The following is a 14,938-nucleotide window of genomic DNA, read 5'->3' as shown; positions in this document are numbered from 1 at the left end:
CTTCCCTGCCATGTGCCATTGCTTCTAGGGAGCCTGCTCAGTTCATGTGGGGCAATGGCAAGGCTCAGCAAGATTGACCAGCAGGTCCTACAAACCAGGCGACGTGCAAGCAGTGCAGCAGCAGGCTTTAGGGCAGACATCCAAGAGTCTAGAGAGTAAGCAACAGAATTGGGGTGGGAGGAGCCACTCTAGGCAACTTCCTTGGAGCCATTTGTGAGTGGCCAGCATGACTAGAGGCAAAAGTAGGCGGAGCATTGGTTGTAATTTTTTTTTGCCTTTGTTCTAGTCCTTCCCCTTCTGGGCCAGTTAAGAACCCCCCCCCCAAAAAAAAAAAATGATAGGTGGATAGATGGAACCATGGCTGCAGCTTAACCCTTGTTTTAAGGCTTGGTAGAGATTCAGATTCCATAATCTTACTAATTTGCTTATTTCAAATATTTCTATACCACTGTTCATCAGAAAAGATTGCAATTTTTTTTAAAAGTAAAATAATAAAAAAATTAAATGCAGTACGTTGTGTCCAATGCCAGTCCTACTCAGAGTAGACCAAATGAAGTTAGTGGACATGACTACCTTATAGGCCCATGGATTTCAGTGAGCCTACTGTGGGTAGGATTTAGCTGGACACAACACAGCATCAAAAACAAAATTCATAAATAATGCAATACATCCATTTTCAAAATCTATAAAATAGGATTCTACTTTTAGAAGATCCATACGATTTCACCTCTGCTAACACACCCATGCTTAAATCAACCTACACGTGTACACATCTTCCTGCACACCCTTTCACTCTCAGCGATTATCTTTTTTAAAAATAATATTTTTATTCATTTTCACACTTAAACCTTTTAAATTTGAAGCAGTAAATAAACCACCAAAAATAAAATGGAAACGAAAATAGATAATAAAATATTCACTCTCGCAACGATTACCGATCCAAACAATCCCAATGGTACCTAGGCACAAGAGAATCACACTACAACACAGCCCAACACTACCAGGCTAAAATAAAAATCTAATCTAGGACTCCACAAACCCCAAGAAAAACCTCATGCCATTCTCGCAAACACTCATTCGCTTGTACAAAAGGGTATTGCCTGTGGCCAAGGAACCCATCTCCTGCTGTGTATTCAGCCACCAATCCTGAGCTCCCATGTGTTTCCAACACCACCTTCAGCTGTCCCACGCACACACCCTAGGACAGCCCATGTGCTCTTGTAACTCATCATCCCCAGCCTGAAGCAGAGAGAAAAGTCTTCCCTCCCTTTTATTTCATTATCGGTGATTTTATTATTGCTACCAAACAGCATTTTAAGTGCATTTGCTCTTGACTGCAGGATTCTTAAAACAAGGTTTAAGCACAAAGTAGCAAATAATCTGTGCTTTGTGGTTGATTAAAAAGGGGGGGGGGGTTTCTCCCGTTGCTTAAGTAACTGGATTCCTCCAAAACAATTCACAAAACAACCATTTTGACTTAAGCCAGTATTTATTTTCTTAGATACACGGGAGGGGGAGGGAGTCTGTTTAGGGACTATAATTGGTGGCTGACCATCAACATTTTGACTCCTATTTGTAAACTAAAAGGAACATTGCTTGATTTTTAAGTTTATACAATTCTTCCTAATTTAAAAATAAAATTGCCAGTGTGTCCCCAGAAGGCACAGTAGGGACAAAGTAAGATTTCCCAGTGACAGATATCAGAAAACCGGGGATAAACCCAGACAAGTGGAGTGTATGCTATGGTAGAGTTTTCCTTGACAAAATGCAGTATCAAGTATAACTGTGTTCCAAACACAGTGTACTGGTTTTCTTCTCCTTGGAAAGCTTCTAAGTTCCTCTTCTTACCAATCTAAACCCTGAAAGCCTCCTCTACATTCCTTGAGTTGCCATGGATATTAATGGGTTTCTTGCATGTGGGTACATCTTTAAAAATGAAACTCAGCGGTAGCAAAAGAAAAAAGAAAAAGAAAACCCCAATTGCCACTGTTCTTTCTCCTCATACAACCTTGTCTTGGCTGGGTATTTATTTTTCCTCTTTTTCTGCTTTCTACTGGCAGGAGTGTGTGTGTGTGTGTGTGTGTGTGTGTGTGTGTGTGTGTGTAGAACGTTTGGAGGTTGTTGAGAAAATATCTCCTTCACATCCGGCCTAGCTTTTTCCTTCCGCCAGTTGGTCCCACCGTTATATAAGCTCAGACATGGAAAAGCAGCTCTCTTGCCATCACTAGCTGACATCCTTTAACCTTTCATTCTCTGAGAGGGGAGGCGCAGAGACGTGTTCCATCGTGTTTCAAATATCTTCGGATTCTTCCAATGTACCACTCTGACGAAGCTTGTCCTGGTTTTCATTAGAAACAGATTTGCTTACGAATCATTGTTTTGGAGGGTTGTGTCTCTCTCTCTGTGTGTTGTGTTTTAGTCCTCTAGGTTGCTGTTTATGCTTTTCAAAGTTTGCTCCTTCTCGTTTTCTTGTTCCTTTTGTGGTGGTGTGCACTGAAGCCAGAGGAGACCCTTCCAAAAAAGGAATAAGTCACCTTTCTCTTAATCAGCAGGTGATGTCTCAATGGGTGGCTGAAACTCCATGAAACCGACAAAAAAACATGGTTCTCCCCACCCCACCCCCTTTCTCTGGAACATTTCTCCCCTTTTTAATTGAAACCATTCTCTTCTTAAAGTCTTTGTAGGTTGGGAAAGGGGAGGGGGAGGGGGGAAGACAGAGAGATATCTTATTCTCTAGAAATAAATGGAAAGCCCGTGCTCTCAAACAATGAAGAATTTTGTTTTTTTTTTTTTTTTTTTTATAATAATTTTTATTGATTTTACAACATAAAGAAAAAACAAAACAAACATAATGCGACTTCCCCAAACCTCCCCTTCACTGCATCCAAATTTCAAAATTTTTAGCAATTCTTCATCCCATTTTTATATTTAATTCTCTTTAAAAAGAGTTTCTGCTTTATAAATTTCGATTTATAGCTGTAATTCTTAGTGTCCAATCCCCTGACATCTTAACATTCCAAAATTTTACAACAATTTTTAAGATAGATTTTAAATTTTTTCCAGTCCTCCTCCACTGTCTCTTTCTTCTGGTCACGGATTCTGCCGGTCATCTCTGCCAGTCCCATAAATTCAGTCACCTTGGTCTGCCATTCTTCCAGAGTAGGTAATTCTTTAGTCTTCCAATACTTCGCCAAAAGGATTCTTGCTGCTGTTGTTGCGTACATAAAAAAGGTCCTATCTTTCTTTGGTACCAATTGGCCGACCATGCCCAAGAGAAAAGCCTCCGGTTTCTTTACAAATGTCCACTTAAGGATTTTCTTAATTTCATTATAGATCATTTCCCAGTAGGCCTTAATCTTTGGGCAGGTCCACCAAAGGTGATAAAAAGTTCCTTCACATTCATTACACTTCCAGCAATTGTTATTGGGCAAATGATATATCTTTGCAAGCTTGACTGGGGTCATGTACCACCTATAGATCATTTTCATTATGTTCTCTTTCAGGGCACTACATGCCGTAAATTTAATACCTGTGGTCCATAACTGCTCCCAGTCAGCAAACATAATATCATGACCAATATCTTGTGCCCACTTAATCATGGCTGATTTAACCGTTTCATCTTGTGTGTTCCATTTTAGCAGCAGATTATACATTCTAGACAAATTCTTAGTATTGGGTTCTAGCAATTCTGTTTCTAACTTTGACCTCTCCTTCTGAAATCCTAGTTTTCTGTCCTGCTTAAAAGTTTCATTAATCTGGTAATAATGTAACCAATCTCGGACTTTAGGTTTCAATTTCTCAAAACTCTGTAGTTTCAACTTTTCACCATCATATTCTATAATTTCACAATATTTTGGCCAGTCTGTATCCATGTTCAATCTTTTTACCGCCTTAGCTTCCATTGGTGACAGCCACCTGGGGGTTTTACTTTCAAACAAATCTTTATATCGATTCCATACATTATACAATGCTTTCCTAATAATATGATTTTTAAAATTTCTGTGTACCTTTACCTTGTCATACCATAAATATGCATGCCAACCAAAACTATTATCATAACCTTCCAAGTCCAGAATATCTGTATTCTCAAGAAGTAGCCATGGTTTCAGCCAGCAAAAAGCTGCTGCTTCATAATAAAGTTTTAGGTCCGGCAGGGCAAAGCCCCCTCTATCCTTTGCATCAGTCAAAATCTTGAATTTAATTCTGGGTTTTTTGCCCTGCCAGACAAATTTAGATATATCTTTCTGCCACTTCTTGAAACAGTCCATCTTATCTAAAATTTGCAATGTCTGGAACAAAAACAACAATCTCGGCAATACATTCATCTTAATTACAGCAATTCGGCCTAACAAGGAAAGTCTCAATCTTGACCATATATCGAAATCTTTCTTCACTTCAGCCCAGCATTTCTCATAATTATCTTTAAATAGATTCACATTCTTAGATGTTAAGTTCACCCCCAGATATTTTACCTTTTTAGTAATTTCCAAACCCGTTTCTCTTTGAAAACTATCTTTTTCCCCCACCGTGAGATTTTTTTCCAACACCTTTGTCTTGTGTTTATTCAATTTAAAACCTGCTACCTGACCAAATATTTCAATAAGTTCCAAAACTCTTTTTGTGCTAGTTTCTGGCTGTTGTAGTGTCAAAACTAGGTCATCTGCAAATGCTCTTAGCTTATAATGTTTAGTTCCGACCTGTATACCTTTAACCAGCTGGTCTCTTCTAATCATGTTAAGGAAAACCTCCAGTACCGATATAAACAATAGAGGGGAAATTGGGCATCCCTGTCGTGTCCCTTTCTCTATTGGAATTTCATCCATAACCATACCATTTACAATAAGTTTGGCCTTTTGCTCAGAATAAATTGCACTTATACCATTTTCAAAGTTCTTGCCTACCCCCATTCCTTGGAGATTCCTCTTCATAAAACTCCAACAAATATTGTCAAAGGCTTTCTCTGCATCCACAAAAATCAAAACAGCTTTTCTATTTATGTCAGTTTCCAAAAGTTCTAGAATATCTATAATATTCCTCACATTGTCTGACAAATGCCTGCCTGGTAGAAAGCCTGTTTGGTCCCTGTGAATCTCCTCTAACAGCACTTTTTTGAATCTTTTTGCTAGAATGTCTGCAAAAATTTTATAATCCACGTTCAAAAGTGATATAGGGCGGTAATTCTTGACTTGATGTTTCTCAGTTTCTGTCTTTGGTATAAGTGAGATGAATGCTTCCTTCCACGATTCGGGAGCCTTTTTCCCCTCCAAAATTTGGTTGCAGACTTCTTTCAATGGTTGTATTAACCAATCCTTCAATACTTTATAATATCTCGCAGTTAATCCATCTGGCCCTGGTGATTTTCCCAGCTTCATATCCTGGATGGCACTCTCTATTTCTTGGTCTGTAATTTTCTCGTTTAAACTCCCAAACAATGAAGAATTTTGGCTGCAAATGACTCTTTCGGTCTTTTTCTGTTCAAAACGTACGTGGGAGAAATTACCAGAGCAGGCAGAGGCTTGCTGCTTGCCTGCAGTCAACTTCCCACCATGGAAATGTTCAGTTGGGGCTGTAGCCAGTTCTAGTCCTACTCAGAGTAGACCCACTAAAGTTAACAGACTTAACCTATTTAGGTCTTTTAATTTCAGTGGGTCTGTGCTGAGTCAAACTTAGTTTGATACAACCCTTGGAACTAGTTTACACGAATGCATTTTCAGCCACAGTGCCTTAAGGGGCAGCGTCAGGGCAAGCACCAGGGACCCAGTGTCCCAGCAGGACTCTTTCCTGATGCCAGCCCTGAGTAGCATGTCCATGTTACTGTTTTACCAAAGACAGTCCTCTGCTTGAAGAGCTCTCCAGTCCAAGTCTAGTTTAAAGAGAATGAACCTAAGAAGGGAGAAGGGCAAGAGGGTAGCTTTGAAGTTACCCACCAAGTAGTTATCAGCAACAAAGAGCAGACCAAGCAGGTGTACAGGCCACCTGGTCACTGTTGTCGCACTATGGTGAGATACTGGGTGGCCTCCAACCCTACTTCTACTCAGAGCAGGCCCATTGAAGCTAATGAACATGACTAACTTGGGTCCATTAATTTCAATGGTTAGTACGTAACTAAATCCTATGCTTTAAGTTAGTCACGTCCATGCAGATCTGTATCCTCTTTTGTGAGTGATATGTTTCCTCTTCCGAGTCCCAATCTGACCTGGGACTCAAGAGAAAAAGAAAGCACCCTGGCCTCTCCCATTGACTAAGAGAGGAGTGGGAATCCTGCTTTGGGACAGCATTTTGGAAGCTGCATTCCAGTGGTGGGCAGGGCCAGCAGTAAAAGTGGGCAGAGCAATTAAAGTAAAATTTACCTCTGGGTGTTCAGCCCAGGTTGGGCACCCCCTGGGTCCTATATCTCACCCTCTTATTTATTTGGGTTTTCCCCCTTCTGAAACATGTCCTACATTTGCACCTATACATATAAACTAGCACATGAAAATGAATGCCCTGAGCCTTTTAACATCACTCCTGCCTCAGGATATTCCACAGTGAACTTGGAAATAGAGGCATAAACGTGATGTTCATAGAATCATAGAATCATAGAGTTGGAAGAGACCACAAGGGCCATCGAGTCCAACCCCCTGCCAAGCAGGAAACACCATCAGAGCACTCCTGACATATGGTTGTCAAGCCTCTGCTTAAAGACCTCCAAAGAAGGAGACTCCACCACACTCCTTGGCAGCAAATTCCACTGTCGAACAGCTCTTACTGTCAGGAAGTTCTTCCTAATGTTTAGGTGGAATCTTTTTTCTTGTAGTTTGGAACCATTGCTCCGTGTCCGCTTCTCTGGAGCAGCAGCAGAAAACAACCTTTCTCCCTCCTCTATGTGACATCCTTTTATATATTTGAACATGGCTATCATATCATCCCTTAACCTCCTCTTCTCCAGGCTAAACATGCCCAGCTCCCTTAGCCGTTCTTCATAAGGCATCGTTTCCAGGCCTTTGACCATTTTGGTTGCCCTCCTCTGGACACGTTCCAGTTTGTCAGTGTCCTTCTTGAACTGTGGTGCCCAGAACTGGACACAGTACTCCAGGTGAGGTCTGACCAGAGCAGAATACAGTGGCACTATTACTTCCCTTGATCTAGATGCAATACTCCTATTGATGCAGCCCAGAATTGCATTGGCTTTTTTAGCTGCCGCGTCACACTGTTGGCTCATGTCAAGTTTGTGGTCAACCAAGACTCCTAGATCCTTTTCACATGTACTGCTCTCAAGCCAGGTGTCCCCCATCTTGTATTTGTGCCTCTCGTTTTTTTTGCCCAAGTGCAATACTTTACATTTCTCCATGTTAAAATTCATCTTGTTTGTTTTGGCCCAGTTCTCTAATCTGTCAAGGTCGTTTTGAAGTGTGATCCTGTCCTCTGGGGTGTTAGCCACCCCTCCCAGTTTGGTGTCATCTGCAAATTTGATCAGGATGCCCTTGAGTCCATCATCCAAGTCGTTGATAAAGATGTTGAATAAGACCGGGCCCAAGACAGAACCCTGTGGCACCCCACTAGTCACTCTTCTCCAGGATGAAGAGGAACCATTGATGAGCACCCTTTGGGTTCGGTCAGTCAGCCAGTTACAAATCCACTGAGTGGTAGCATAGTCAAGTCCGTATTTTACCAGCTTCTTTACAAGAATATCATGGGGCACCTTGTCAAATGCCTTGCTGAAATCAAGGTAGGCTACATCCACTGCATTCCCTTCATCTACCAGGCTTGTAATTCTGTCAAAAAACGAGATCAGGTTAGTCTGACATGACTTATTTTTCAGAAATCCATGCTGACTATTGGTGATCACAGCATTCCTTTCTAGGTGCTCACAGACTGTTTGCTTAATGATCTGCTCCAGAATCTTCCCTGGTATTGATGTCAGACTGACTGGGCGGTAATTATTTGGGTCCTCTCTTTTCCCCTTTTTGACCATTGTGGATGGGTTTTGTTTTGTTTTTTTGGTTTTTTTTAAGCATCAATTCTAACCCGCCCTTCAAGCCTAAGTAATCTTCAGGATAGCTGACAATTAAAGCAATGAATTAAAACAACGGTCATCAATATTAAAATATAAAACAACAAAATGTTAAAAATAGAAGTAGTTCGTGAAGAACATGAACTCGAAGCCAGGAGGGTAAAAACAAATAATAACTTCAACTTGCTTCAGTGCTGGAATGTGAGCTCTAACCTGGGACACCAAAGCAGAATGTGGAGTAAAGGCATGTCATGCCTTGCCTCTGCTTAGCTCTGAATACAGTTGGCTGCTTTGCAGGCCGTAGCAACAGTAACACTCAAGTTGAAACTGGTTTTAAAAACAACATACACAGAGAAAATGCATATATATCTAAAGGTGTATGAGATGGATGTGACTCTAGACAGAGAAGTTCTAGCCATCAGAAAAACATGTTTCCAATCGACAAGCTGTTAAACATTCACATTGGTGTCACTGTGCTTTTTCAAAGAGAGCTGCGGGGGGCTCAGTCTGTACCAAGGGTACAGCATTAAGTGAGGTTTATCCCTTTCCTCCCATACAGGCTCCCCACAAAATTAATCTCCCCTGAAGATGTTGTTGGAAATGGAACCAGCATGGAAGTCTGAAGCTGCTCACCTGATGCAAAAAAAGAATAAATAATAACCAGCATTTTAGTGTATTCCTAATAAAATGCATTTGTGTACACATTCTACCATAGGAAATAATTTTTAGTACACATAATGTGGGTGGAGAACTGCATTGTAAAATTCAGAGAAGTGAGAATTTCAAAGGAGAGCTGTGTTTTGGTTTGCATATTGTTTCAGGAAATGGGAATGAGGTAAATTTGCCTTTAAAAGCGAACTGAGATTAATGTTTTCCCCATCCCTCCTGATGCACTTGGAAGGAGGAGGTAGTGTCAGTTCTGCAAGGCTAAACCAGCTGGAGTGTCAGATGGACTCTGCCAGTGCATCCATACACAGCCCTGACCTCACCGCTGCTTTGCCCTTCTTCTTCCAAGTGTGCCACAGCAATATGATGGACAGGAAGATATTGTTGCTGTTTTGCCCCACTAGGCAAGCTGCTCCTGGTGGGAACCATTCATCCCATGGTAGCCACTCAGCCATTGCCCCCCCCCCCAAAAAAAGTGGAAATGCATCACACACAAAAGATGGACAAAAGATTTGGGTAACATTTGCATATGCTCAGATATCTGAAGCCCTTGAAGGAGCTGGATATGTTTAGCCTGGAAAAGAGGAGACTGAGAGGAGATATAGCCATTTACAAATATCTTAAGGGCTGCCACATGGAAGAGGGAACAAGCTTGTTTTCTCCTGCTGTGGAGGGTAAGACTGGAACACAAGTTACAAGAAAGGAGATTCTGACTGAATGTCAGGGAAAACTTTCTGACAATAAGAGCTGTTTGGCAGTGGAACAGACTCCCACGAGAGGTGGTGGACTCTCCTTCCTTGGAGGTTTTTAAGCAGAGGTTGGAAGGCCATCTGTCATGGATGCTTTAGCTGAGATTCCTTCACTGCAGGGGGTTGGACTAGATGACCCTTGGGTCCCTTCCAACTCTACAATTCTATGATCTGTATCTATTATACAAAAATATGCAAGTTCAGAAATAATTACTACAATTTAAATAGAAATACAATAGATCATCTGAGCATAGTGAGGGAAACTGACTAGGTGACCTATGTACCTTCTCAGACTACTACCCAGGTGCCGGTTATCGATGCATACAGTGGTGGACCATTGGGTCTCACATTTCAGCGGCACTCTGTGCGATGCCAGAATTCAGCTTCCTGCCTGCCTCTCACTTTCCATTCTTCATCATGGTTGTGGCACCCACAAGGGTCTGCACCCAGTGCAAACCAGTCACATTCTCCTAAATCTGCCTCCAATGTACAACATCAAGGTTAACCCTGCTTTCCCTTCTTGGGGTTCTTTGTCTTTAAACCAAACCTGAACAGCAAAGCATAGAGGATGCCTTCAAATACCCGCAAATAACTCTTCAGGGGGTGGGAGGGATGCGAGAGCACCCTTCATTTGTCTTATCCTGTTGTAATAGTTTTATTGCTTTTACATGTTGCAAATCATCAACGAACAGTAAAACAAAAACAAACCCTTGCCCTCTCCAGGAGATTACAGATTACAGATTACAGTGAGGCCAGCAACCCTTAGAACAATACAATTTAAGACATTTGTTCAAACGCATAAACAGATTATAGTTTAAAATTACACTACTACCCTTCATTCTTCTAGCTGAGCTTTTTAAAAAATAAAATAAAAATTCAATGTTCAGGCCCCTAACTCATATTTACAGTTAGTGAGAGCACCTTTAAAACCTACAAGTTTGAGAGGACATTGGTCTTCTATGTTGTGATCTTTTGTTATTTTATATTGTTTTATTTCCTGATTTCTTCATGGCATTTTATTGTAGATTTTGTTTTAATAAGCCGTTCACCACTTCTGGAGCCTTTGAGCGGCATATTTTAACGAGCTGGTACGGGTGATGATAATGATGATAATGGTGGTGCTGATACTATCCTCTGACAGCTCCTCATATGGAAGAACATTCAGGACAGATAAAATAAAATCCTTTGCACAGCGCATAGCTAAACTATGGAACTCGCTCCCACAGGAGGCTGTGACGGCCACCAACCTAGATGGCTTTAAAAGGAGAGGGTCATCAGTGGCTACTAGCCACGACGGCTCTGCTCTTCCTCCACTGTCAAAGGCAGTACTTATCCTGCAACTTCCTGCTAGATACCTTAACTCTTTATACCACAAATGATCTGGTTTATTTTTTCTCTCCCACTTTTGATTGTGCTATGGCAACTATAATGTGGTAGCATTGGGGAAGCATCGCAGAACAAAACTAAACCAGGATAAATTCACTGGCAATGCACTGCTACTGTGTCAAGAACATGTCGCAGAAGGCACTGCTGTTGTTCTTCAGAACTACCTCCCTAGACAATTGTTCATCAAAAGACTTTTGGTTTCTACTATCATTAAACACCCACCATAGCAGTCTCAGGATTTGCCTTGCAGATTGAATGGGAGGCATTGAATGCCCATGCCATAGGAATGCAGTTTGGAGTCAAGTCATCTTGGGGGTGCCCTTACAAACTAATGGATTTGGACTTTTCATTGCAGAAATCATTACCATGAAAATAAAATTTGACATTACTGGCTTGTGAATGAATAGGGTGTTGTTTTGCAATATTTCTGCAATTAACTGGTGCATGCACGTGTTTAGGGGGGCACTTGATTGAGATTTGTCTTTTATTTGAGCCATCACGGTTCTGGGGTGCCCTTTCATTTTTGGAACTTTGAGCTGGCTAGCAACCCTACACTGCAAGTTCCCATTAGCGTCAGCAATCTGCATCTCCAGGCTTCTTGGGTTTCAGCTCCATGCTTCATCCTCCATTTGTCCTGATTAGTGAAATAATGCTCATGTGGTGAGCTCCAGAGCCATAAAGCACCACAGAACTGCTAACTGCTGGTCTTATTATTGTTATCAATGGGGCGTCTCACACTCTATAACAGCTCATAAGAAAGAAACTGCTCATAGGCAGAAGACAATGAAGGCTGAATTCAGTCTCCTGAGTGACTCAAGTAGTTGTGCTTTGCTCGATGCAGTGCTGGGGAGGGAATTAGCTAGAAGGGATCTGAAGATTTGCCTTTACCTTGTTGACTTATTATTAATTATTAAATGTATTGGTCATAATTTTACCAAAGTAACTGAAAGTGAGTTATAATATATAACAAGTAAACATATACATGAAAACTGACATAAAAGCAAAGAAAATCAAAAAGACAATTCTGTTTCTAAAATATGGCTTAAAACATCCCACCCACTCAAGGAGACCATAAAAGTCAAAGGCCTGTGGGGGGGGGGGAGGTTTCCCTGGCTCCTACAGGTGTATCTATATTAATGGCACCAGGCAAGCTTCCCTGGGGAGAGCATTCTGCAAACAGGGATCCATCACAGAAAAGGCCTATCTTATTTCATATACCAATTCAGGCCCTTGATCCATCTATGGTAAGTCAGTACAGTGGTACCTCTGGTTAAGTACTTAATTCGTTCCGGAGGTCCGTTCTTAACCTGAAACTGTTCTTAACCTGAAGCACCACTTTAGCTAATGGGACCTCCTGCTGCTGCTGCGCCGTCAGAGCACGATTTCTGTTCTCATCCTGAAGCAAAGTTCTTAACCTGAGGTAATATTTCTGGGTTAGCGGAGTCTGTAACCTGAAGCGTATGTAACCTGAAGCGTATGTAACCCCAGGTACCACTGTATTGTCTACACTGATTTGAAGCCGCTCTCTTAGACTGGGAACATTCCCAGCCCTAACTGGAGATGTTGGGGCTTGAACTTTGTACTTTCTGTCTACAAAGCTTGCAACCTACTGCTGAGTTTCAGCCAGGCCCATGTAGAGTTTGTCCGAGGCCTGGAGCGGGAATCTTGTTAGAATAAAGTTATAAACTTAAACAAAAAAAGCATCCAGTGGCTTGTGCCTCCTCCTGGCTAGCTTAGCCCTCCAAAGCCCTGGGCAAGTGGACCTGGCTGCCCACCGGCTTGGCTGCAACTCTCCTTCTGCCACCATCCAATTGTATTTATTGTCTGGGCCTAATGAAATGTAATTCTGGGTATACTGGATCCCACAGTTTCTGCTTCCTTGAAGGGCTGTAGTGGTAGAGCATCAGCTTTGTATGCAGAAGTTCTCCAGGTAGGGCCAGGTGAGAACCCTCTCTAAAATACTGGAGGGCTGCTGCCAGTATAAGGCATCTTCCTATGTTTCTCACTCCTAGGAACTATCTAAGTACCAAGTTGTCCAATGCACTGCTCTACCAGAGTTATGATTCAGGTTCACAGCCCATTGTGATGCTGAGTCCTGAGATCTAGGGTTCCTCAATAATAGCTGGAATGTGTTAAGGGGCTTCAGGCATATTCATGTGAACCAAAGAAATGGTGAGCAAGACTTAAGAGTGTTATTCAGAATCAACCATAGGAGTCTCAGGGGGGCATTTGGCTCTTGGCATTTCTTTAGGGAAAGGACCGTGGCTTAGTGAAGAGCAACTGCTTTGCATGCAGAAGGTCCAGTTCTCACCATCTTCAGGAAGGACTGGAAGAGACTCCTGCCTGAAACTCTGGAGACCCACTGGCAGTCAAAACTGGCAGTACTGTATGATGTGTTATACTGCAGCCTCCTTTGTTTATTAGGAGCAATTGCATGCATTTGGTAGAGCATTTGCTTTATATGCATAAAGACACAGGGTTTGATTTCTATAATCTCCAGGTATGGCTGGGAAAATTCCTTGCCAAAGCCCTGGACAGCTGCTTCTGCCAGTCAGTGTAGACAATACTGAAGTGCTCTGACTCAGCATAAGACAGCTTCTTTACAATTTTGGGGAAGATGGTAGCTACATGTAGTCATAGCAAATGGTCCCAGGTTCTGATATCTTCAGGTAGGGCTGGGAAAGACTGTTCATGCCTGAAACTTGGAGAGCTGCTGCCAGTTGGTGTAGACATTACTGAGTGAGATTGGCCAAGGGTCTGACTTGGTATAAGGCAGCTTCCTTACGTCATAAGGGAAGGCCTGCAGCTCAGTGGCACAGCATCTTCCTTTCATGCCTAAGGTTCCAGGCTCAATACACACACCTCCAGGTGGACTGGAAAAGGCTCCCTGAAGAGCTGCTTCCAATCAGAGTGAGCTAGATAGTCCCAAGTGTTTGGTTCAGTATAAGGCACCTTCCTTTGTCCTGAATGCACCATGCCCAGCGATACTGCTAAGGGAAGGGGGGGAAATGTCTTCATTTCCTCTCTTCCTTCTATTTACCAATTAAAAATAGTTCCACCAAGAGAGGCTTCCCAAGAATTTTTTTTTTGAACCCAACCAACATCTGGCTGGCAGAAGCACTGTGTCAGCAGACAGCACCAATTATGCTCAGGCTGAACAACAACTTAATTACTGATGAGGCGGCTCCTCTGACAAAAGGGAGCCACTCTCAGCCGTATAAATTCTCTGACTGAACTCATCCCTTTGTGTGTGTGTTGGAGGGGGGGGCGGAGAGCGGATTTTAAAACCATTTCCGAAATAAAGCAACAACCAGCCTTCTCGCTTCAAGACCATAGGAAGCTGAGCCAAAATAAAGACAAAGCTCCTAACACTCTCAAGTGGGCCTCCCTGCCTGACTCTTGGCTTTGGGACAGTTGGAAGAGCAAGGACACAGGAAGCAGACCTTAGAAATACACAGAGTAACCTTGGGCCAGTTAACTATCACTCACCCTGACCTACTTTTTCAGGATTGTTCAAAGAATAAAATGGAAGCAAGCATTCCATCAGGATGCAGCAGAAGGAGAGATGGGGAGCAGGGCCACCCAGTCGGCCCTGTTTTATCAGGCACCTCCCTCCCTGGAACTGCCATGAAGTTAGAGCAGAGGGAAATGGGCTGTTCTGTTATCTCTGCTAAAAGTCTGCCTGCCTTTAGCTTTTCTTCTGCCTCAGCTGTAACATGGCAGTTACAGCTTCAACCCCTGTCCTCCTGCGAGGGCTCTGCATGTTCAGCAACCAACACACCTCACATTTAAGCAAAGATACAAAGACCTGCTGCAAGTGAACAGGCCTGGAGACCAACAGGTTAACAACGAATACCGTAATACGGAGCTGAACCATAATAAAGTGACGGTGCAGGAAATTGCGGAAGCAGGGATGAGAGAGACAGCGGTCTCAAGGGACATAGAGAGGGAACGGTCATTTCCACTAGCCATCTTGCTAGAAATGAACTCTCCCAAGAGATGAGTTGTGGGGGTCATTGTTGTTTGTTGGGAGGGAGAACCCTGCCACCAGGAGTAGTGTTAATTAGTGTTGTGTTAATTTAAGAGAACAGGGAAGGATTGATACGTATCTGCTCTTTAGCCTATTTAGAAAAAGAAAAATAAT

The 14,938-nt window shown here is 42.4% G+C and overlaps 2 protein-coding genes across 2 annotated transcripts in view; both read left to right on the top strand.

The window, feature by feature from the left end:
- The window catches only part of MORN1 (MORN repeat containing 1), a 139,712-nt gene extending 126,757 nt beyond the window's left edge, over positions 1 to 12,955 (top strand). The window contains exon 15 of the mRNA XM_081871110.1: positions 8,553 to 12,955. The gene's annotated coding sequence lies outside the window, so the exon portion shown is untranslated. The remainder of the gene's footprint in view (positions 1 to 8,552) is intronic.
- Positions 1 to 14,938, top strand: part of LOC309346997 (uncharacterized protein) — a 140,104-nt gene that overhangs the window by 20,193 nt on the left and 104,973 nt on the right. The gene's annotated exons all lie outside the window — the stretch shown is intronic.

Source organism: Podarcis erhardii, assembly GCF_964252035.2.
Source record: "Podarcis erhardii genome assembly, chromosome: 7".
NCBI lineage: Eukaryota > Metazoa > Chordata > Lepidosauria > Squamata > Lacertidae > Podarcis > Podarcis erhardii.
Note: the sequence above shows the minus strand (reverse complement) of the source record. Positions and strands in the feature narration are given on the sequence as shown.